The sequence below is a fragment of the Nomascus leucogenys genome, chromosome 25, assembly GCF_006542625.1.
Source record: "Nomascus leucogenys isolate Asia chromosome 25, Asia_NLE_v1, whole genome shotgun sequence".
NCBI lineage: Eukaryota > Metazoa > Chordata > Mammalia > Primates > Hylobatidae > Nomascus > Nomascus leucogenys.
In genome coordinates this window covers 7,778,981-7,801,892 of record NC_044405.1, presented here as the reverse complement: position 1 = coordinate 7,801,892, position 22,912 = coordinate 7,778,981, and the positions used below count along the sequence as shown (strand labels likewise).

The 22,912-nt window shown below is 36.1% G+C and overlaps 1 long non-coding RNA gene across 1 annotated transcript in view; it reads right to left on the bottom strand.

Annotated features, from left to right (window-relative positions):
- The window catches only part of LOC105738727, a 35,240-nt gene extending 12,628 nt beyond the window's left edge, over positions 1-22,612 (bottom strand). The window contains exons 1-3 of the long non-coding RNA XR_001114577.1: positions 22,554-22,612; positions 20,925-21,214; positions 935-1,015 (exon numbers count right to left, since the gene is read on the bottom strand). This is a non-coding gene — a long non-coding RNA (uncharacterized LOC105738727). The remainder of the gene's footprint in view (positions 1-934; positions 1,016-20,924; positions 21,215-22,553) is intronic.
- Between the last annotated feature and the right edge of the window lie 300 nt (positions 22,613-22,912).

The window sequence follows — 22,912 nt, the reverse complement described above, 5'->3', positions numbered from 1 at the left end:
TCAGTGGAAAAAACATCAAAGATCCTAGCCTTGTAACGGCATGTATCCTAGTAAATAGTAGGTGCGGTAGGTAAATGATGTAATATGTTAAAAGCAATAGGTGTTTTGGGAATATTTAAAAAGAGAATAAAAGATGATTAGAAAAGGAGTATTAGAATTACCTGCTGGCACACTACTATTCAGTCACATTCAGCTACATGCAATACAGGCATGGAATAGTCAGGGGGTGAAATTAATCAAGTGTTCCAAAACGAATGTTTGAAACCAAGAAAGGAGATCTGAGAATGTAAGCAAGAGAATGACTGTCGTGACTAACTATACCATTAAATCTAGTAAGCAAGAGAGAAAAACCATCAAAATGTTGAAGAGGAGTTGAAAAAGAAAGTGGTATGTAGAATCGATAAAATGTATGTTTGGTGGGTCATGGAATGGCATAAACAAGGGAATAAGAAGAGATACATTTATTCTAAACCTGGGTCCTTACATTGATCTGGTGGTAGAGTGGGTTGGATGAAATGAAAATTATGGGGAGGTTTTAGATATTGCTAATATATAAAGTAATAAAAATTTTTGTCATGAAAGAGTAAAATTGTTGTCATTTCAAAGACATAAAATACAAATTAAGGAATATATTATAATCAATCATAGAGTATTTCATTATGAAAAATAAACAGTTTCAATGATATCAAATTAAATTGAGGAAATGCTGTAAATCTTTGTATTTCATTTGAAAGTTAATACCCATCACTGAGACGGCATTGGAGATTTGCATTTATTTCCCTTACTCATATTGGCTCAGCTCACTTGCTTGTCATGGAAAAACTGTCAAGTAGATAGCCCAGTTCATATTTTGCTGATAAGAAAACAATGGCACAGATAAATGAAATGACTTCCTGGTATAGAGAAGTTCCAGGACTCAAACTAAGCTACTCACTTTTGCTTGCCAGTGTATTCCAGTAAAAACCACACCTCCTCCCTGGTAGGTAGACCTGCTGGGTCACATCTCTGTATCACTCTGTGAGTAGAACAATAGACACAGGAAAAATTAATTTTAATGACAAATAAAAAGAACTTTGGTATTCAAATTGTTTAAATTATTTACAATATTATTTTATATAACAATAATATGCAAAATGTAGCAATATACAAAAATAGTTAAAAAATTGACAACTTGCGGGAGTAAAGTTATGAAAATCCTTTTGCTTGTTATGTTGGAGAAAGGAGGAGAAACTTTCAAATGCCTTGAAATTGAATTTCGATTAATTACTTTTTTATCCATCTCCAAAAAAAAAGTGCATTATTTCTTAGATTAAAGATGTCAATGACTGTTTTCCTAAAAGATGCAAGGGTGTCCAACTTTGCACAATCCTGATGCTTTCCCTGAATGTAATGCAATATATCATTTTGTGATTTTACTATATGAATATCCTTCAACATCACTTTTACCGTTTGTAGTATACTAAATAGAGGTGAAACCACTTTATTTTCCAAGCTACTGTGAGTTTTCATTTAAAATAATAAAAATTAATATGAGACCTTTTGAACAAAATGCAGTTTAACCTTAGTGTAGTATTTTGAAACACACCAAATTCTTCAGCTAGAATTGATATAACTAAATATGTTTATTCAGCCCAATAATTTTAAAAGGAAAAAAAAAGTCTTTTTTAGTGCATCTCAAGAAAATGCTAAAATCATCAGTGACAAGGTTAACATTCCGGGGCATTCAATCTATCTTTTGAATATGCATTGTCAGACAAGCCCGAGATACCACCAAAATATGTTTCCCAAACAGTAAATCATCATCATGATTGCCATTATTGATCTGTAGAGTCAGTAACTGAATCTATCCATGAGATTCAACATCATCTATCTTGATATTATATAGCCCCATCCTCCTGCCTAAACTCATTAAGCTGTCATCTGTGGGTTTACATCATTTTTATTTGAGGGCCCTAGTGAAACTTTGCACTTTACTTGGTTTCTAAAACAGTTCTAAGACCAAATTATCTCATCAGGAAAATTCCTTGTTTCCTGTTAACATCTGTTGATTCCTGTTACATCTGTTTCCAAAAATGAAGACCATAATAATTTTAAATGGGAGGATAGGTTGAGAATGAAGCAAGATGGCAGAATAGAAGGCTCCACCTAACATCCCCTGCAAGGACACTAATTTAACAACTATTTACACGCAAAAAAGCACCTTCCTAAGAACCAAAAATCAGGTGACCATTCATAATCCTTGGCTTTTACTTTGTATCACTGAAAGAGACACTAAAGAGGTAGAAAAAGCAGTCTTGAATCACAGACACCACCTTTTCCCCACCCACCAGCAGCAGCAGCTTTCTTTAGAGAGAGTTTTTGTGCCCTGAGGAGAGGGAGACCCATCAATTTTGAGGCATTGAACTCCATGCTGCCCTTCTTTATAGAGGAAAGCAAAACTAGATTAAACTCAGTTGATGCCTGTCCACAGAGGGTGCATTTAAACCAGCCCTAGCCAGAGGAGAATGACTGATCCCAGAGGTCAGAATTTGAGTTGTTGTAAGGCTCTCCACCGCAGGCTAAAGCAGTTTGTGGCTCCAAATAAACCTGAAAGGGATTCTAGGCCACAAGAATTGCAACACCCAGGCAAGTCATGTCCTAGGGCTCAGCTGGGCCTAGAGATAGTGGATTGGGGTGGCATGTGACCTACTGAGACTCCTCTGCTTGTGGAAAGGAGAGGGAAGAGTAGAGAGGACTATGTCTTGTGGTTTGAGTGCCAACTCAGCCGCAGCACAATAGAACCCAAGGACAACTTCTAAGGTTTTTGACTCTAGTCTCTGGCTCCCTAACTGAACCTCTGAACCTTCCCAGGGGCCAGGGGAAATTGCTGCTCTGAAGGAAAGGACATAGGTCTGGATGGCTACAACGCTTATTCTAGAGACCCAGCGCTTTGAGTGAACATAGGTGGTACCAGGGAGTGGTTACAGCAGACCTTGGGTAAGATCCAGTGCTGTACAGACTTCAGGTGTGACCCAGTACACACCTAGGGGTGGTGGCCACAGGGTTCTTGTGTCAATTCACCCCCAGCTCCAGGTGGCTTAGAGTGGAGAAAGAGGGAAACACACATATACTGAAAATAAAGGGATGGAGAAAAATATTCCATGCCAATGGAAACCAAAAAAGAGCAGGAGTAGCTACTCTTATCAGAAAAAGAATAGATTTCAAGACAAAAACTCTAAGAAGGAGCAAAGAAGGACATTATATAATAATAAGGTGCTCAATTTATCAAGAGGATATAACAATTTTAAGTATATATGCACCAAACACTGGAGCACACACATATGTAAAAAAATATATTATTAGAGTTAAAGAGAGAGATAGGCCCCAATACAATAATAGCTAGATACTTCAACACCCAACATTCAGCAATGGACAGATCTTCCAGACAAAACCAACAGAGAAATATTGGACTTAATCTGCATTATAGACCAAATGAATCTAATAAATATTTACATGGATTATTCTCAAGGAGAAATAATAGATTTAAATTTCCTATAACCCTTCCTAAAAATTTTAATTATTTGTTAAATCTTAGTGTATCATTTGAAATATATATTAGCAACCTTACTCAAGATTATTAATTTACGCTAAAAGATAATACAATATTGATTATTAGATTTTATCATTTTATCTTTCAGATATATCCTACATTGTCTTTTTTTCAGTTTTTATGTTAATGTTGAATTCCACAAATAATTTGGATTTTCTCAATTTTTTTTTTTATTATACTTTAAGTTTTAGGGTACATGTGCACAACGTGCAGGTCTGTTACATATGTATACATGTGCCATGTTGGTGTGCTGCACCCATTAACTCGTCATTTAACATTAGGTATATCTCCTAATGCTATCCCTCCCCCCACCCCACAACAGGCCCACAACCCCTAGTTAAAAGGGAATTATGGATGAACAAAGTGTGAAATACATAAAAACCAAAACTGGTTTTATTTAATAATGAGTTGAAAGTTCAACAGCTCACCTGCTTATTTGACATTTTTTTTCCCAACACTATAACCCTCCTGAATGTTCATATTTAAAGTAGTAATGGGGATGTATTTATGGGAGAATCATGTTTGAACTCTGTATCTTTTCCTAGGCACCAATTTTATTTTCTATAGTATTTTAAGATACAAATTGCATGTGTGTGTGTGTGTGTGTGTGTGTGTGTGAGTGTGTGAATGCTGATGATGATTGTATACATCTTCAATCCTAGCATAGATAAATGACAATTTTGACTCCCAAAATACTACTTTTACTTCCCACAGCTTCTTATTGTTCCTTTCTTTGTCCAACAATTTGTCTATAAGAAGTGTTTTCTAAAGTTTGACAAAATATTTAATCTAATTATTTTAAAGCTTAAAAAAATCAAGTCTGAGGAACATAAATAGAAAGGAACTAGAGTAATACTGCACAGGCCGTGTTTTACTGAGATGACATATTCACATGTCCCAGAATCTCAGTAACTTGCAGCTCTTTCTTTATTTTATTTATGTATTCATTATTTTCACAACTTAATTTAAAATATGCTTACTAGTATATTATGAAGAAGCTCACTAAATAATGGATACTACCATGAAAATAGATATATTTTGTAGTTTGAAATATGCATATTACAATTTTTGGAACAAATGAGAACACTATATTTTCTACATAAAGAGTGGTAGTCACATAAGTTAATGTCTGAATTACGACATGATACAGCACAAGGCAGCAAAATATGTCACAATAACAACACTGGGTACAATGTACCTCTGTGCTATAAACGTGGAATTGTTTTATTGATGGCCTGGCAATGTGAACGTTGACTATCTGGTTATAATTTAATGTGAACAGTGTTTCTGCAGGCATTTTAACAGTGGACATTTTTATTGTTAGTCAAATCTAGCTTTTTGCAAGACAGGTAAACATAAAACAACAATGACATGTTATTTCATTGTTTAGTGACCAATATATCCAAGAAATATTTTTCCAAATGCAAATACCGTTCCTATTTTCAATGCTAAAAATGATAAATATTTGTCAAAATCGAGTACACTGAATGCTATGTGTTTTATACGTGACTTTTTCATTGTTCTGTAAGTACATGGATTTTTAACAAATATAACTTTTCATGCTTAAAACATAAATATTTTATTTAAATAACTGAATTTTTTTAAAGTCATGGCTCTTGGAGACTTGCATGAGTTTAAATATATTAAGTACCTCACAGAACGCCTAATACTCAATGGATACATGTTTCCTTCAATTTCCCTTCTTTATTAAAGATTATGATTTACTTTATGCTATGTTTTAAAAGATAATTTAATTTACTGTAAATCCATAAATTGACGATGGATGTCAAAAATTTCCCCCTCATCAAGTCTAAAGCAATATCTTCATTTTAGAAAATCTCCTTCAATTTTTATCTCCAAGCAAATATCTTCCAAATTTTAAATTATGTTTTATTTTATTTTCATTTGCTAATCTACAAATGTGTTGAACACAAATTTCACTCCAAGTACTATGCTGAACATTAGGAATATGATGTCAATAAGAAAAATATATTTTTTATCCTCAGATGCCTTACATTCTAATGGGAAAATATGGAATAGAAACAATTAAGTAAATAATTTAACTCCTTAGAGTGCTCGGTGCTTTGAAAATTCAAAGGAAAAATATCTGTCAATATATGACGAGACAAAAAGGTACTTTTGGAAGGATATGCTGAGAGAAGAACTCTTTGATCTTGATATGTACTACATCTTGGCTAGCTGGTTTTCCCAGCTCCATTTATTAAATAGGGAATCCTTTTCCCATTGCTTGTTTTTGTCAGGTTTGTCAAAGATCAGATAGTTGTAGATATGTGGCATTATTTCTGAGGGCTCTGTTCTGTTCCATTGATCTGTGTCTCTGTTGTGGTACCAGTACCATGCTGTTTTGGTTACTGTAGCCTTGTAGTATACTTTGAAGTCAGGTAGCATGATGCCTCCAGCTTTGTTCTTTTGGCTTAGGATTGACTTGGCGACGCGGGCTCTTTTTTGGTTCCATATGAACTTTAAAGTAGTTTTTTCCAATTCTGTGAAGAAAGTCATTGGTAGCTTGATGGGGATGGCATTAAATCTATAAATACTACATCTTATTGACAAGACGTGAAACTCTGAGGAAAAGACTGTCTAGGTAAATAAACAAGGATAGTGCCTTGATTGGAATGAGTTTGATTTGACAAAGGAAAAAGAATTACCAGCCTCATGTTTACATTACAAAAAGAGTTTTCTAGCTATTTTTATCCTTGCCATCCTACATTCAGTTCTCCAGACAGCAGCGTTTGTTGAAAAAAATCATCAGATGCTTTGCTTGGCTAGTGAAAGGACTTCAGTAACTTCTTCTGAAATATAAAATAAATTCCAAATGATTTACTATAGCCTGCAAAGCCAACTCATACTCAATCTTGTCTTTCTGACATCATCTTCCATTAGTACTTTTCTCATTCAACAAGCTCCAACAATACTGATTTCATGGTAAAGGGTAGAACATTAACACACACATGCTTTATCGGTTTGCAGTTGATGACAGTTTGAAGACTAAGATACATTGGTGAAGGCGACAAGATGTATCCTCGACTTGGAATGTAATCATACTTGATATTCTTCAGAGTGTTGTAACTGAGAAAGAAAAAGCAAGGATGTGCCCAAGGTTTTGGTCTGAGAAATTAAGTAAGCAGAAGAATGTGACTGGGTGTAACGTGGGCAAAGCTGAATTTATTATTGCTCAACCCCTCTCAGTCTGGCCCTTTGCTCTATTACCTGGCAAGTCATTCATCTGAAGTTTTTCAGACTCTATTACCTTCACTCTTCACATTTAATTAATAGCCAGATCCAGTTGATTATAAGTTCTTAATATTTTTGTGTCAGATCTCTACCAGGCATCTATTAACTGGGTTAGGGATAGGGTTAGGGTTCGGGTTAGGGTTCGGTTAGAGTATATATGATATATATACCTGGTGATGATATTTCATCACTATCTCTTGAAATATTCCTAAAATGCAAATCCAAGTATCTCTTGCTCTGACGAAAGTCCTTTATGATTTTGTATTACCTTCAAAATCAAATCTAACCTTAGTTGAAAGGGAGATAGCTAGATAGATAGATAGATAGACAGATAGATACCTCCATCGTAAGGTTTCTGCTTCTACCGCCAATGTCATCTTTTACTGTGTCCTATTTAGGACTTCCAGCTTTAGCTATTCTTAAATAATTACGACCTCTAAAAATAAATGTTTCATAATCTGTTCCTTTTTTTCCCCCTTGAATGTCTTCTTCCACCATTGGACAACTGTTCACATTTAAAGACTCATTTCAAGGGTATTATTCTAGTAAATTATAAAAAATGTTTAAAAGATCATGGAAAGCACAATATATTAGTTGCTGATTGTATGATTCATTGCTGTGTGCTAAAAAAAATCAGAAAACTTACTGACCTGAAAGAACAACAATTATTTTGCTTCTGTATCTATTCCTTGGGCAGGGCTTATGAAGGGTTTAGTAGGGAGCTTGCCTTTGATTCAAGAGGTCTGTTTAAAGCAATTGATCTCAGAACTGGAGACCATACTACCAAAATGGTTGACTCACATAGGTGGTGATTTGGTACTAGCTATCAGTTGGGATCTCAGCTATACTGTCAGTCCAAATTCATGCATACATCCTTTCCATGGAGTCTCGCTGCTTTGCCTGTTTGAACATTCTCACAGCGTGGTGGCTCTTTTTCTACAGCAAGTATCTCAAAAGATCACAGTGGTTGATCATGGCACCTTTATGTAATATGTTGAAGCAGTCACAAAAAGCCAGCGAGTTTCAAAGGGAGAGGGCAAAGACCCTATCATAGGTTGCACTGTAGAAAGAACTTATGGAATGGACACACTGTTGTGATCTTCATTGAAAAATGCAATACACCACAAAAATTTTGATTACATACCCCACACTCCAAAGTATATCACCCTACACTTAGACATTCTGGCTCCCATTCTAAAGCAATCAATCGCTTGTTAGACAGAATGGATTTGACTGACTACTTAATCACATGGCAAATAATAACTTTCTCATTTGTTTCCTCATTTATGGCTGATATGAAATGGCATGGTGGGAAGAGGCTCAGCTTATGCCTGGTATAAATCACACACAGTGTAATGATCATCAGGCATGAAATATTTCAGCATTTTACCTTTATGCAAAGGAAATCCATATTCTATGTTATTACAAATTATTCCCATCCCTGTTTACTCAAATAACTATACCTGCTAAGATTCTCTTGCTTAACAGAGTCCCAGTCAACTAACTCCGACTTACATATAACAGTCCTCAACATATGTAATGCAACTCAGACACTGAAAGGGAGTAATGCGCTCTTCCAACTTCAGGGAAACATGATTGATAGTAGCTTCTCTATTCTAATACAACTAATGACCTTCCAGAAACATCTATACTATAGTTACATAGCCTGAGTTCAAATTTCTATGAAACAAGAGGTGCTTAGGTATTATCATCTTTCTAAGCCCATTCTGTAGACTGTAAGTACCTGTGAATTGAATTGAATTGAATGCTTTGATGTGATCATGGAGGGGAAGTCTAGTTCATGTAGGATAAAGTTAATCACTAAGGCAGATGGAGCAATGGCTATGGAGTGGTGGGATGAAGCATGAATAGGCAGATTTTGCTACAGATGCATATGGAAGGTAGGAACAAAGTTTAACATACCCAGAATGACATAACAAAACTTGCATTTTCAATATCTGGTTTCTTATTACATTGTACCTCTTTTCCTTCAAGGTGCACGTGTGATTCATACTCTAAGCACTATGGGTAATACAAGGTAATCCTCCACTAATGCTATATGCACTAATAAATGACAGCATAAAGAAACCAATTGGTTGTATTATTTATTATGGTCTTTATGGCACTGGGAGATTATTGTAAACAGAGTTCATGTCAGGTCTTATACACAATAACATGAAACCACACTATATATGAGGAAAAGTCAGACAGTTTCCAAACACTGAGCCAGGCACTTTCTACACAATGAATAATAAATGATACGTGCAGCAGTTTGCTTTAGTATTTAGTTTGTCAAGTATTTAAATCTATCATATTCAATATATTGTCAGGAGATATATGTGCTCTAACCTATTGTAGGATATTTCAAAATTAGTAACTAATCAAGAACCAGACATGATACCTGTTACTTAGTGCATACTTCTGAATGGAGGACATGAATTCTCCCATATCAAGAAAACACCAAGACACTAAAGTAGAAACTCAAAATATGAGTGACAAGTTTTGCAAACATTCTGTTTGATTCAGGTACATACTCCACTTTAAAAATATTAAGCATATTAGATGATTGTTTTAGTTCATATATGAAGATGGGCACAGAAGAGTAAGAGAAACAGTGAGGGAGAAGCTTACCAAGACAGAGTGATCTGGATAAATTAGGAGCATTAATTTTGTGTAGCCAAGTACTGAGAGAGTACACACATAACAGCAAAAATACAAAGCCATAACAACAAATAACTTCCTGACAAAATCATGCACAAATCAGCACGTATTTTTTTTAATTAAATAGGCTTCTCTAAGTGGAACAAAACAGAACCATTGGATAAATATCATAACAACAGAGAAATGATCCACATTTTCATGTTTCATATAAATATTGGAATTCTGTCCCAAATCAGGATTTACACAATTGGGTGATGGATGTGAGATGGAAATCCTGACTCACAGCATAATAATTGTAAATATAGCATAAAAGATGCATTTCTACAGGAGAACATGAACAGCTTTAGCTTGCTGGTTATAGTTTTGCAGATCTAATAGTTAACAAGACAGCATTTCTATTGATGCATAAGTCCACTGATAAGCTCCAGGATCATCTCATTCTAGTCGTAATCATTGTCTGTCTTGAAGCCTGGTAGGGCATTGGTCATCTTCTTCTGTGGACATTTTCTCACTATGAAGTGACACATTATGTTTTAGGGAATATAGCACATGTACCTTTGGCTGCCAGGTATGCATATGAGTGTGGCCATTCTACCAAAATTTTCTTTTCTGCGAAGCCTTGCAGAGGTGGAAATACTTGCCCTCCTACAGAGAGCTTGAGATTGAGCCATTAAACTTAATGTAGCAAAAAAGCAATGTTTGGGATCATTATATAGCTTGTTTTGGATTTACATATGCTTAATGCAAATTTGTGATAGTCAAAATTTCAACATAGAAATATCTATTCACCATAACAGTAAAGTTCCCATTTCAATGCTTTCAGATATTGAAAAATATATATTTAAAGTTATGTGCACATGCACACGTACATGAATACATATATATGTAAAATCAAGCCAAGCAACCAAGCTGTACATATATTAAGGAAAATATCTAGTTTGAAATAAAATAATTTAAATATGACTACGGAAGGAAAAGAGTTATCTGTGTTGATTGCTGTTAGAATTCCCCCTGATTACTAATCCTTGTTAAGTTTCTTTTTAATAAGATGTTGTATAATCATCTTGTTTTTTCTAGCAGTTTGATGAATGTATTGTTTGGGACATTTTAAAAAATATTTCTCAATTAATGCATTCTAGAAAAAATTGTTAGATATTGATCCAGAATACTTCAAGAATGGAGGTTCCAAAATATTTCAACATAAACAACATGACCTGTTTTTATGTTTCACTGTGGCAGACCTCCCCAAGAGGATCCCGAGTAATTCCCATCTCATGGTGTATCACACCTCTTCTGTGCTCTCCCTGCCACCCCTGTCCCTTGGCTGGAGGTGGCAACTATGACTTGTTTCTAACCATTAGTATATGACAAACATGGCAACAGTAATGGCGTGTCAGGCCTATGGTTTGGTTACATAATATGACAAAGTTAATGGAACGCCTATGCCATGGTTCCCGTGGTTACATCATGTAAGACTTCATTCTAGCAGACTGAACGTGAAAATTCACCTTTGCTGGATTTGAAAGTACACTTCCATTTGTGAGAGGACCTATAAAGTGGCTCATGTGGCAAATAAAAAACAAATAAAAACTTCAGGCACTTATAGGAGCCAAGAGAGGCCTGCAAGCTGTGGCCGTCAAGGAAACGGGAATCCCAGTCCTACAAATCTAGGAAGATTGATCCTGCCAACAACCAGAGAGAGCTTGAAGGTGACTCTGATCCCAGCAGAGCCTCTGATGAGACTAAAGCCATGACCAACGCCTGGACTGCAGCCTGGTGAGGTCCAATTAAGCTATAGTTGGGTTTCCGACATACAGAAACTGCAATACCAAATGTGTGTTGTTTTAAGGCACTAAGTGTATGATAATTTGTTATGAAGCATAGAAATTAATACACTCATACATTAATGTGCCTGTAGCCAAAGTAGAACATTTCAGTAAAGTTGAACCTTACGAAACCAGCCACGATTAAAAAAAGAAAACTTTCATCTTTAATATGCATTTCACATTTTATGGAGACATATTTAATGAGGAAATTATTTCATTTCTGTATTTTGTGCCCTGGATCCATTACAATTAGCATGAGACTAGACAAAGAAAAGGAGTTATTCTTCTCTTATGATTTACAGTCCTAAATGTTGTCGTTCTTAGCAGTGCGATAAATCAGAAGTGTCTTTGTAAGTTATTAAAAAGTTACAATAGTAATTAAAAATTAGACTCAACCCTTAATATTTGGAATCGCTGAATGGGAATGTTCGTGTTCACTTTTTCACACGCCGTGTGTGGGGAGTGCTATGGTCTGAATGTGTTCTCCAAAATTTATGTGTTGAATCTTAATTCCCACTGTGATGGTATTAAGAGATGAGGCTTTTGGGACCTGTTTAAGTCAATGAGGGTGAAACTCTCATGAATGAGACTAAGGCCTATATAAAAGAGGCTTCCAACAGCATTTGCCTTTTATTTTGTTCTAGGATTTTTGGGGTTATTTTTGCCCTTCTGCCTTTGCCATGTGAGGACACTGTGTTTGTCCTTTTCAGAGGACACAACAGCAAGGTACTATCCTGGAAAGCTGAGAGCAGCCCTCACCAGACACCAGACCAGCTAGTGACTGGATCTTACACTTTCCAGCCTTCAGAACTACAAGAAATAAATTTATAACATTTCTATATCTACTTATTTACATATTTACATTATCTGTTACCCAGTCTCAGATATTTTGTTATAGCAGCACAAAGACAGAGAAAGACCAAGAATTGAATCTCTTTCTGCAAAGAAAATGGCCTTTTCAAGAACTGCAAAGGCAAATCTGGGTCTTTCACTGGTTAACAGCTACTATCTTAATGTCCTCTCATTCCTGTGAGAAAAATGTGGTCTGACATCCAAGGCTCTTCACAATACGACTCAACTTATGTTCCTAACATCCTACTCTGCTTTCATGATATACCAAAATACTCAGTTATATAAACTGGCAATAGAATGTGATGCTATTTGATCTATGATCTGCCTATGTCGCCACTTTCTATTTTGTTCATTTGCAGTTTCTTCAGTTCCTTCAAATATGACTCCCCAAGGATGTGTTAGTTGCACTCCATTCATGCTGCAGCCCTGCCACGCGTTCCCAGTCCTCTTAACACCAGGAATGTTGTACTGTGATTTTTTTATATGCATTTTCCTTTATAATTAACAACAATTGTCTTGAAGTCAGGGACAGTGTGTCATTCATATTTATATAACCAAATGCAGCAACTAGCATGCAGTAAAAACTTTTAAGAAATACATTTAATGCATATACTCACACATACACACACAGTGCAGTAAGCCCTCAATAGATAATTATTGAATCAATAGCTTGTAAGATAGTATTTGATCTTAAAAGGCTTTCACAAAAATAACGAGTTCTTCAGAGGAAGCTTTAATTCCATAATACTTTCTGAAAATGTGATGGTTAATTTTATCTGTCAGCTTCACTAGGCTATGATGCCCAGTTGTTTGGTCATACATGCGTCTAGATATTGCTGTGAAGATATTTGTGTGTGTTTTTAAAATTTCCAGTCAGAGGAATTAAAAGAAAACCAGATTACCCTCCAAAAGGAGAGTGGGCCTCGTTCAATTTATTGAATGCATGAAAAGACAAGATGGAAGAATCTCAAAGAAGAAGTAATTTCTTCTCCAGATGGCAACATAGAAACCTTGCCTGAGTTTCCAGCCTCTTGACTCATTTGCAGACTATTTCAGATTTAAGATGGCAACACCAACCTTTACCTGAATTTCCAGGTTGCTGGCTACAAGTTTCAAATTTACTAGCCCCCATATTGCTAGAGTCAATTCTTAAAGTATATTTCTAGATAGATGATTATATAGATGATAAATTGATAGAGCTATTAGTTCTCTGGATTACCCTGACTCATACAGTGAGTAAGTTTTAACTGATGATGGCTTAATATTTACTCTGCCCTAAAAATGGTCAATCCAATAGGAGACTTAAAGAATGTCCTAATCCCATTATTTTAAACCTCAAATAAGATAAATCTTCTGGAATTTTAGAAAATTGCTTTTGACAATGAAATATCATATGCATAAAATGTGGATTAAAGCTGTGTGTGGTGGCTCACGCCTATAATCCCAGCACTTTGGGAGGCCAAGGCAGGCGGATAAAGAGGTCAGGAGATGGAGACCATCCTGGGCAACACGATGAAACCCCATCTCTACTAAAAACAAAAAAAATTTAGCCAGGCATGGTGGCACATGCTTGTCATCCCAGCTAGTCGGGAGGCTGAGGCAGAATTGTTTGAACCTAGGAGGTGGAGGTTGCAGTGAACCCAAATCGCACCACTGCATTCCAGCCTGGGCAACAGAAGAGACTCCATCTAAAAAAAAACAAACAAAAAAACGAAACAAAACAAACAAAAAACCCACACAATTTTACTTTTAACCAAATTTCCTTATGTATCTACGTTAATTATACCAAGCTCAATCTTGGTTTCAATGGATATTTAGATGATTTAAAGGTGCCATTATAAGATAAATGGCTTTTAAATAGGTATTTTATTGTCCTATGGGCTGGGACATTTTTTTGACAGAATATCTATATAAAATGAAAGGAAAAAGGATCACTGCTAGTGAGAGATATAGTTCCTATCAAAATACTCAGAGCAGTAGAGGAGGCTGTAGGCAGCGTAATGCAATCCCCTTTAAAAAGATGTCCCCATTCTAATCACTAGATCTTGTTGATATTAATATATTATCCAATACAGAAAAAAAAGGTTTTGTAAAAATAAGCAAAGGCCCTTGAGATGTGGAAATTATCTTGAGTCTGATCTAATCACACACACACATACAGTCATACACACACACACACTTTAAAAGTGGGAATCCTTTCCCATCTGTAGTCAGAGGAAGAGTCGACAAATGCAAAGGCCCTGGTTTTGAGGATGATGGAAGGTGGCCATGAGCTAAGGGATGCGAATGATTTTTAGAAATCAGAAAAAGCAAGAAAATAGATTGTCCCTCAGAGTCTCCAGAACACAATGCAGTAGGTACTGACACTTTGATTTTAGCCCAGTGAGGCCCATGTCAGACTTCTAACTCATAGAAATGCAAGATAATACATTTGTATGGTTTTCTGCCAATGAGTCGGTGGTAATTTATAACAACAGCATTAGAAAACTGATACAGAGGTTTTCAAAGTAATTATGCTATGGAGACACATCTCTGAGGTTAAAAATGCACTGTTCAAATAAGTTCATCTAGCACATGCAAGTATTGGCTCACACAACTGATAGCTTCCACCAGCAGGCAATTGTGAGCACAGCTCAGTTGGTTCAGTGGTGACCTTAGTACACAGCTAGAACTTCTAGATTGTTTCATTGGAGAAGACCTCAATTCAGAGCTGTAGCCAAGCTTTATGAAGATGTGGGGCATTATTTAAGAAAGTTAGAAATTTTTGACTTCGTAATACCATCTTTTTCCCCAGCGTACTTTGAGGTGCATTCTTGTCTTCAGTATTTCTAAGGAGGAGCTTTTCAATGGCATTATCTCTTAATAGGCACAGATGTACTATCCAAAGTTCAATGACTGCATTGCCTGGCACAGTGAATTCCTGTAGATGAATAAGTAGCATGTTGGGCTCCAAAAGAACAATATTGAGGACAGTCAATCTTTCAAAATTATATCAATTATGCAAAAATAAGACAGAGATCTCTTGACTGATTATTGAATGAATGTCTACATTATAATGAAGAAATGTTGCTATAAGATGCTCTGCTCCCTGCATATAGGCAGATTAGTAAAGGAAAGGTAAAGATAAAGTGAAGATAATTTATTTCCTATCACAGAGTTATTCTGAGGATAAAAAGGGATAAAGAAAAAGATGTTCGAAATTATATACATATGGGGAGGCAAGACTTTATTAAAAATCACAAAAGCTACTGAAGAAAAATAGAGATGAAAGAAAAATATAATGTACCTTTTGTATTGATAATTTATAATTTTTTAAGGATTCTATAGCAGCAATAACTTTAAAACATTTCCTTCTCTAAATAAACTTTTGATTCAGTCCTGAAAATATATATATTAAGAGTTTGAAAACAGCTAATTGTGACCATCCTCCATAAGCTAAATTAAGTTCCAACTTAATATTCATTGATGTTCCCTAATGCCCAAATGCTTGGAGATTAGCACTGTCTAATAAAGACAAAATGTGAGATGCATATTTAATTTTAAAATTCTGGCAGCTGCATTTAAAGGGTAGAAAAGACAGAGATGAACGTAGTTTTAACAGTATATTACATTTAATCTAATATATTCAAAATAGCATTATTTCAATATGTAATCCATACAATAAATATTATTAATGCATTTTATCCTTCTGTTTTGCTATGTTTATAAAATCAAATGTGCAGACTATCTTTTTAACTATCTATATTGCAAAGGCCTAATAACCACATGTAGTTAGTAGCTACCATATTAAAAACAATAGCTGGCAATTTTATGCTTGTCCCACATTTTGTTTAAAAAGAGAGGTTTCATTCAATCCCAAGTTTTATTCAATTGATTTCTCAGAAAAAAACTTGATATACTCTCAATCACTGACCATCAATCTGTAGTGGTGCTATGCGCAGGTAGGAGCAATGACTTCCTTTCATAGCTTGGGCTAGAGCCATTCTAGTTGATTTTTTATTTGTTAGTTTATATTTCTATGTAATTCTTTTTGGACAAACTTCTCTCGATAAAAACATTGGCTTGAAAACAATGCTTTTGGGTAGTGATTACAAAATACAACTCACAAGCAGAAAGAAATCCATGGATATAGTATACTTTGGGCTTGTATATTTTATTGGAATTTTCTTTTTTACATAAACTGCTATGCTGATAGCTTCTTTCAAAAAATGAAATATTTGTTTAAACATTCCTTGCATGCCCGTTCTTCAGTCATTGAATCTTTGGGATCATTAGTAATTCCCAAGTGATTCAAATAATAATGGTGCTATTTAATAAATAGAGAACAGATCTGTCATATGGAGCAGACTTGTAAAAAAGAATGTAGAGAGAGAAAGAGTTGGAAGATACAGGAGAAGAAATGAGATAACTGAAAAACAAATGGCCTGGAGACAAGGGAAGAACAGAGAATGAAAAACCCAGGTCGAAATATTAAACCTCAAATTTGAGAAGGTATGCTTCAGTTTCTGAGATTAAAGCAAAGTAGGTAATGCTCAAGCACCTAGAAAAAAACTAATAGGAAACTTTATTTTCCTATCTTTGGAGTCTAGTCTTGAAAGCCACCTCTGATGCTAGAGCACAACCCACATTTTGTATTTTCCCTTATAAACTTAATAGGTGATACAAATATGTGTTAGAAATCAGTCTAGGATCCTCTGACATATGTCAATGACTGAATCTCTATTCTGAATAGATTGAAAGTGGTGTGGCCTGTATATTAGTATGCTTTAAGTTCCCATATAATTCTAATATGCTGAAGTTTGAGAACCACTGGACTATAATTTTAAGCTAGAACCTGGTTCATTTTTTATTTAGTACTTATCAACACCAGGGAGAGACACTTTTAAGAATCCTGTCAATCTCACTTCTTAATCAGCTGTCAAATTCAATCCTTGTTATGTATACATTACCACTTCCTTGTGTGGGAACTCATCTTTCCTTAGGACTAATTCATTAGTAAAATTAATCATACTGATCTTGATCTGCCTCTTGGACAGTAAACTCTTCAAACTTGTCAGACCATGCTGTATAAGTTACAAAGTGGATAATAATTTATACTCATTAAAAAACATTTGAAGGTTCACTATTGTGTGCAGCATGAAGTTCAAATGCTTTAGTTAAATACATGACTATGTTAATCTGGTACCTTCACATTCTTCACTATCTATTACATCATTCTCCCTCCATCCCACACTTTATCCTAAGTCCTTGTTCTATGTGATTAGTGATTAGTGCAAATCCTCTTGGTTTTCAGCATTTAGCTAAGACATCAAATTCTCTATCTAACTTTTCTGTCTTACTCCCCACTGCATACTCCAATTCAAGTAGAATATTTATACCTGTTTTTATGCCATATGTACCTTTTTGCCTTTTTGCAAAACATGTATAAGCTTTGGTGCCTTATTTGCTTATAGATTTGCCTTCATTCTCCAGATTTTAAGGTTCTTTAAAACAAGAACTATATATTTTATCTTTATATTATATTTATGTATACAGAAGTGGTCATAACTGTATGAATAGATATGATCAAATTAGATGATCACATGCCCTTATCCAAGTATAAATAGCGCCGAAACTTCCTTCAATAAGACCACTTTACCTTCACGGGTTTCTTTCACATATCTAAACCTCTAACAGAGGTTCTCAAAGTGTGAGCCTTGGACCAGATGCAGCAGTGTCACCTGGGAACTTGCTAGAAATGTTCATTTGGGGGTCTTGTTCCAGTCTTAATTAATCAGAAACCTGGGAGAAGAGCCCAGCAATCCACATTTCAAGAAGTTCTTCAGATACTGGTGACCTGTCAAAGTTCAAAAGCCACTGTAACAGTCAGGGAAAGAGCTAACATTTGCTGCCTGCCTAATTTTTCTCCTTCATATCATGCTGTCTACTAGGGGTGCTGGGAGAGCAAGCTCTCAGTGGGAATTATAGCTCACACTCATCATCTGAATAACGTGAGGAAGTGGCTTAATTTTTTTGAAGCTAAGTTTTCTCATTTATATAATAGGGTAAAATCTCACCTACCTCAAGAGTTGCTGAGAATGTTAAATGAGCTACTCTATAGAAAATGCTTAGCACAATTGATAGAGAAAGTGCTTCGCCCAATGCCTGTTCAAAATTTTTTAGGTGTTTTTCTGCCACTTTTGGCACTATTGCTGCTATTTCTATAATTGCTATTACCACTATTACTACTATTACTACTATTACCATTACCAGATAATACAATTTTTATAGTAAATATTATGATTAACATAATCTACACTGCAAAAGACGGGAAAATAAGAAATGCTTAGTAAATTAATGAAAAGGAAATTAGGTCATTTGAGTAAAAACCATAGACACTGTAAAGTAATGTCAGGTCTTTTTAAAAAGTGGTAACTCAATATTTCACAGTCAAAGCCCAGTTAAAATATGGCAATAAGGTATACAACCCTTATGAGCCTATTGTTTTCTTTTGAAATTTGATATGCATTTCAACCCGAACTCACTCAAACTGGGGTGCTTACTTAGTACTGAGATGTTGTTGGAAGCACCTAGCCCTGAAGTAATCTGTCCATATGAGTATCTTCTGAGATTTTATTGATCCCATTTGGTCTTCAGTCACTGATTCTTCCAGGTTGTCATTAAAGCATTCTCCTTTCCTGTCTACTGACTTCATTCAGATTCTGCTGCTCTTGCTGCTACTTTCATGCCAATTGAAAGGCCAAGGGCATCATCCCTGGCTTCTTTCTCATCCTGGGACTTGGAAATCACTGTTATCTGTGACTCTTTTCTGCTTAATGCTAAAAATATCCATTCCTACATATGGGGAACACAAAATAGCCTAAATGCGTTTGTAAGGCAGGAGGTGAACTACGGAGAACATAAAAATGATATTAGTATTTATAATAAAAATCATTCAGTTTTATTTCTAAACATGGCATACTTTCTGTAATATTTCAAGGCTTGAATCATGTGTCCTTAAATTCACCTTTGGTTGGAAGTCACCTAACCCACTTAGCTTTCCTTCACAAAACAAATTAAGTAACCATTCATCTGATAAGCTAATTCAATTCACCTGATCATGAACTATACACAGTTCTAATATCTATCATATGCTTGGCGACAACATTCAAAGTTTGTATGAACTGACAAAGACGTTCAGATCTTTACCCTGGAGAAAGAGGAGGAGAAACATAACAGTATTCACAATGCTAGTAATTCAATCTTAAGAAGCATAAAAGGAAAAACTTTAAGATCCTGCAAAGTGGAGAGAAGGAACATCAATAGCAGTCTATGCATTAGTGGAGAAATAGGGATACAAATTTGGGTTTATCAAGAAGATGTGACTTGAAATTGATAAATTTATTCCAAATGGGCTGAAATAGGTTCAAAATGTCATCAAGCTTAAATCTCAACTGTCAAGGAAAATTGATTCCAAAGACAATAATTGGTTTTGTGTCCCCACACAGTCACAAGATAAACCCACACACACACGCACCCATGCACACATGCTTTGTTTTTCATATATGATTGTAATACATTTTGGTCCGTAGATTTCTTTAATATGCAGATTTATTTATGGCACCCAATAATTCATACATTCATTTCTAATTTATCTTAATAATGGAGTTGATATTTTCATTATCTATGTATATGAAGTGGTAGTTTATCAGACCGAATAGGCTGACTTCATGATCCAAAGCTCAAATACCCAATCCCAGTGCTGAAGTAATTTACAAGGCTTGTTACTGACCCAGAGATAAAATAGAAAAACTACAGTCCCAGAATAAATGCTTAATAAATATTTATTTTAAAAAACACAAATTAAAAATAGGAAGGGAGAAAGGGAGAGAAGAAGGAAAAGTGGAAATTAAAGAAAGAAGGGAAGGGAAGGAAAGTAGAAGAAAGAGATGAAAGGAGAAGGAGAAAAAAGAAATGAAAAATAAAAATAATTTTCAGAAGCTCTGGTGATAAATATGCAAAGCCACTGGCTGCTGTTCTTACTATGAGCATTAGCTATTTATTTCTTCAACTGATGCATAATTTCTACTGTAGTCATCAGTCAAATTTTTATAATATATAGAGAGAATCCCATTTCTTTCAGTAGGATGCATATTCTTCCATTCATTTAGGTTAATTCCAGAAGATATTTTTAAAACTTCACTTTACCTTGACACAAATTTCAGTAGCTTCTTATGAATGATGAATACTCTCCTCTAAAGCATCTGTATTGCTTGTAAATGTCTGCTCCCAACACCACATTTAGATTGTTGTAATGACCACTTTAATGATTCCCAAGCATTAGACTCTCCCTGTCGACCTACCCAAAAAGCATAAATAAAACCCATCTCATTAACTTTTCTAAATTCCTGCTTGTTTGCCATCACTCCTTGTAATCGTCTTCAGTTTTCTACAATATCATATTCAAATGTGTACTCTCTCACTTTTCCAAATCTACTCCCCAACTACATTTCCAAACTTATTTTCCACTATTCCTAGGCATAAAAATCATTATCTCCTCCAAGGTTGACCTCTAAATGTTCCTTTTATATTCCTGCCTTGTCACCCCTTCTCTGAAGTTCTCAAATGGAATGCCCCCCACCCCGTATCCTTTCCCTCAACCTTACTTTATGACTCTTACTCCTAATCCCAAGCGTTATCAGTTCCCACTCTTTTTGCAAGCTTTCTCTAGCCAGCCCAGTCCACAGTGTCCTGTAGCTCACCTTTATGTGAATTGCATCTATGATCAGCCCATGTATTCAGCATATGCCATGAAGAATTCAGTACTTTTAGTTAACATTTTCTGGAGGACAGCAGTCCCCGTCTTATTATAAGTGAGACAGGCCGACACAGGATTTGGCCAAGAGGAAACACAAATCATGATTAAGAGCATGGGTAATGGCCGGGCGGGGTGGCTCACTCCTGTAATCCCAGCACTCTGAGAGGCCGAGGCGGGCAGATCACAAGGTAAAGAGATCGAGACCATCCTGGCTAACACGGTGACACTCCGTCTCTACTAAAAAATACAAAAAAATTAGCCGGGGGCAGTGGAGGGCATCTGTAGTCCCAGTTACTTCGGAGGCTGAGGCAGGAGAATGGCAGGAACCCGGGAGGTGGAGTTTGCAGTGAGCAGAGAGTGCGCCATTGCACTCCAGCCTGGGAGACAGAGCGAGACACTGACTAACAAAAAAAAAAAAAAAAGAGTTTGAGAAGTGAATAGATACTGAACCAGTGAAAGCAGCAAGACATGTCTACATTTCAAAATGTTTTCAAAGGAAGAAAAGAAACATAAAGGAAATTTAAGGATCTAAAGAAGAAAACTTTCAGGATAAGACAAACTAGAACATATTTAGAGGCAGGAATACAGGAAGTAATATAGAAATTTAAATTAATGAATTTCTATTAATTTAATCGAAATTTAAGCACAGAAGTAGAGGAGAAGATGCTGAATGGATTGTCTTCCTTGAGACATGTGTGATGAGAGCAGAGATCCCCATCTTGATGTGAGAGGTCAGGAGTGAACTAGGATAAGGAAAGGTTTATTAGGAAATACAGGGTAGTGACCTAAAACATTTTAAGCTCAAGGACTTCAGCAAGGTAGGAGATAAATTTATCTCTTTAAAATAAGGAATGGAGGTGTATTAGTCCATTTCACACTGCTGATAAATACATACTTGAGACTGGGAAGTAAAAGGGTTTTTTTGTCTGTTTGTTTGTTTGTTTGTTTTTGAGACCAGAGTCTCACTCTGTTGCCCAGACTGGAGTGCAGTGGCAAGATCTTGGCTCATTGCAACCTCTGCCTCCAGCGATTCTCCTGCCTCAGGCTCCCAAGTAGCTGGGATTACAGGCACGCACCAACACACTCAGCTAATATTTGTATTTTTTATTTATTTATTTATTTATTTATTTTGAGATGGATTCTTACTCTTGTCACCCAGGCTGGAGTGCAATGGCATGATCTCTGCTCACTGCAACCTCTGCCTCCTGGGTTCAAGCATTTCTCCTCCCTCAGCCTCCCGAGTAGCTGGGATTACAGACACACGCCTCCACGCCCAGCTAATTTTTGTACTTTTAGTAGAGATGGGGTTTCACCATGTTGGCCAGGCTGGTCTCGACTCCTGACCTCATGATCTGCCCATCTCGGCCTCCTAAAGTGCTGGGAATACAGGTGTGAGCCACCGTGCCTGGCCCATATTTGTATTTTAAGTAGAGATGGGTTTTCGTCATGTTGGCCAGGCTTGTCTTGAAACTACGGACCTCAACTCATCCTCCCACCTCGGCCTCCCAAAGGGCTGGGATTACAGACATGAGCCACTGCGCCCGGCCAGAAAAAGAGTTTTAACTGGACTTACAGTTCCACATGTCTGGGGAGGCCTCAGAATCATGGCAGGATATGAAAGGCACTTCTTACGTGGTGGTGGCAAGAGAAAATGAGGAAGAAGCAAAAGTGGAAACCACTGATAAACCCATTAGATCTCGTGAGACTTATTCACTGTCACAAGAATAGCACAGAAAAGACCAGCCCCCATGATTCAATTACTTACCCTGGGTCCCTCCCACAACACATGGTAATTCTGCGAGATACAATTCAATTTGAGATTTCAGTGGGGACACAGCCAAACCATATTATTCCACCCTGGCCTCTCCAAGTCTCATGTTCTCACATTTTAAAACCAATCATGCCATCCCAACAGTACTGCAAAGTCTTAAC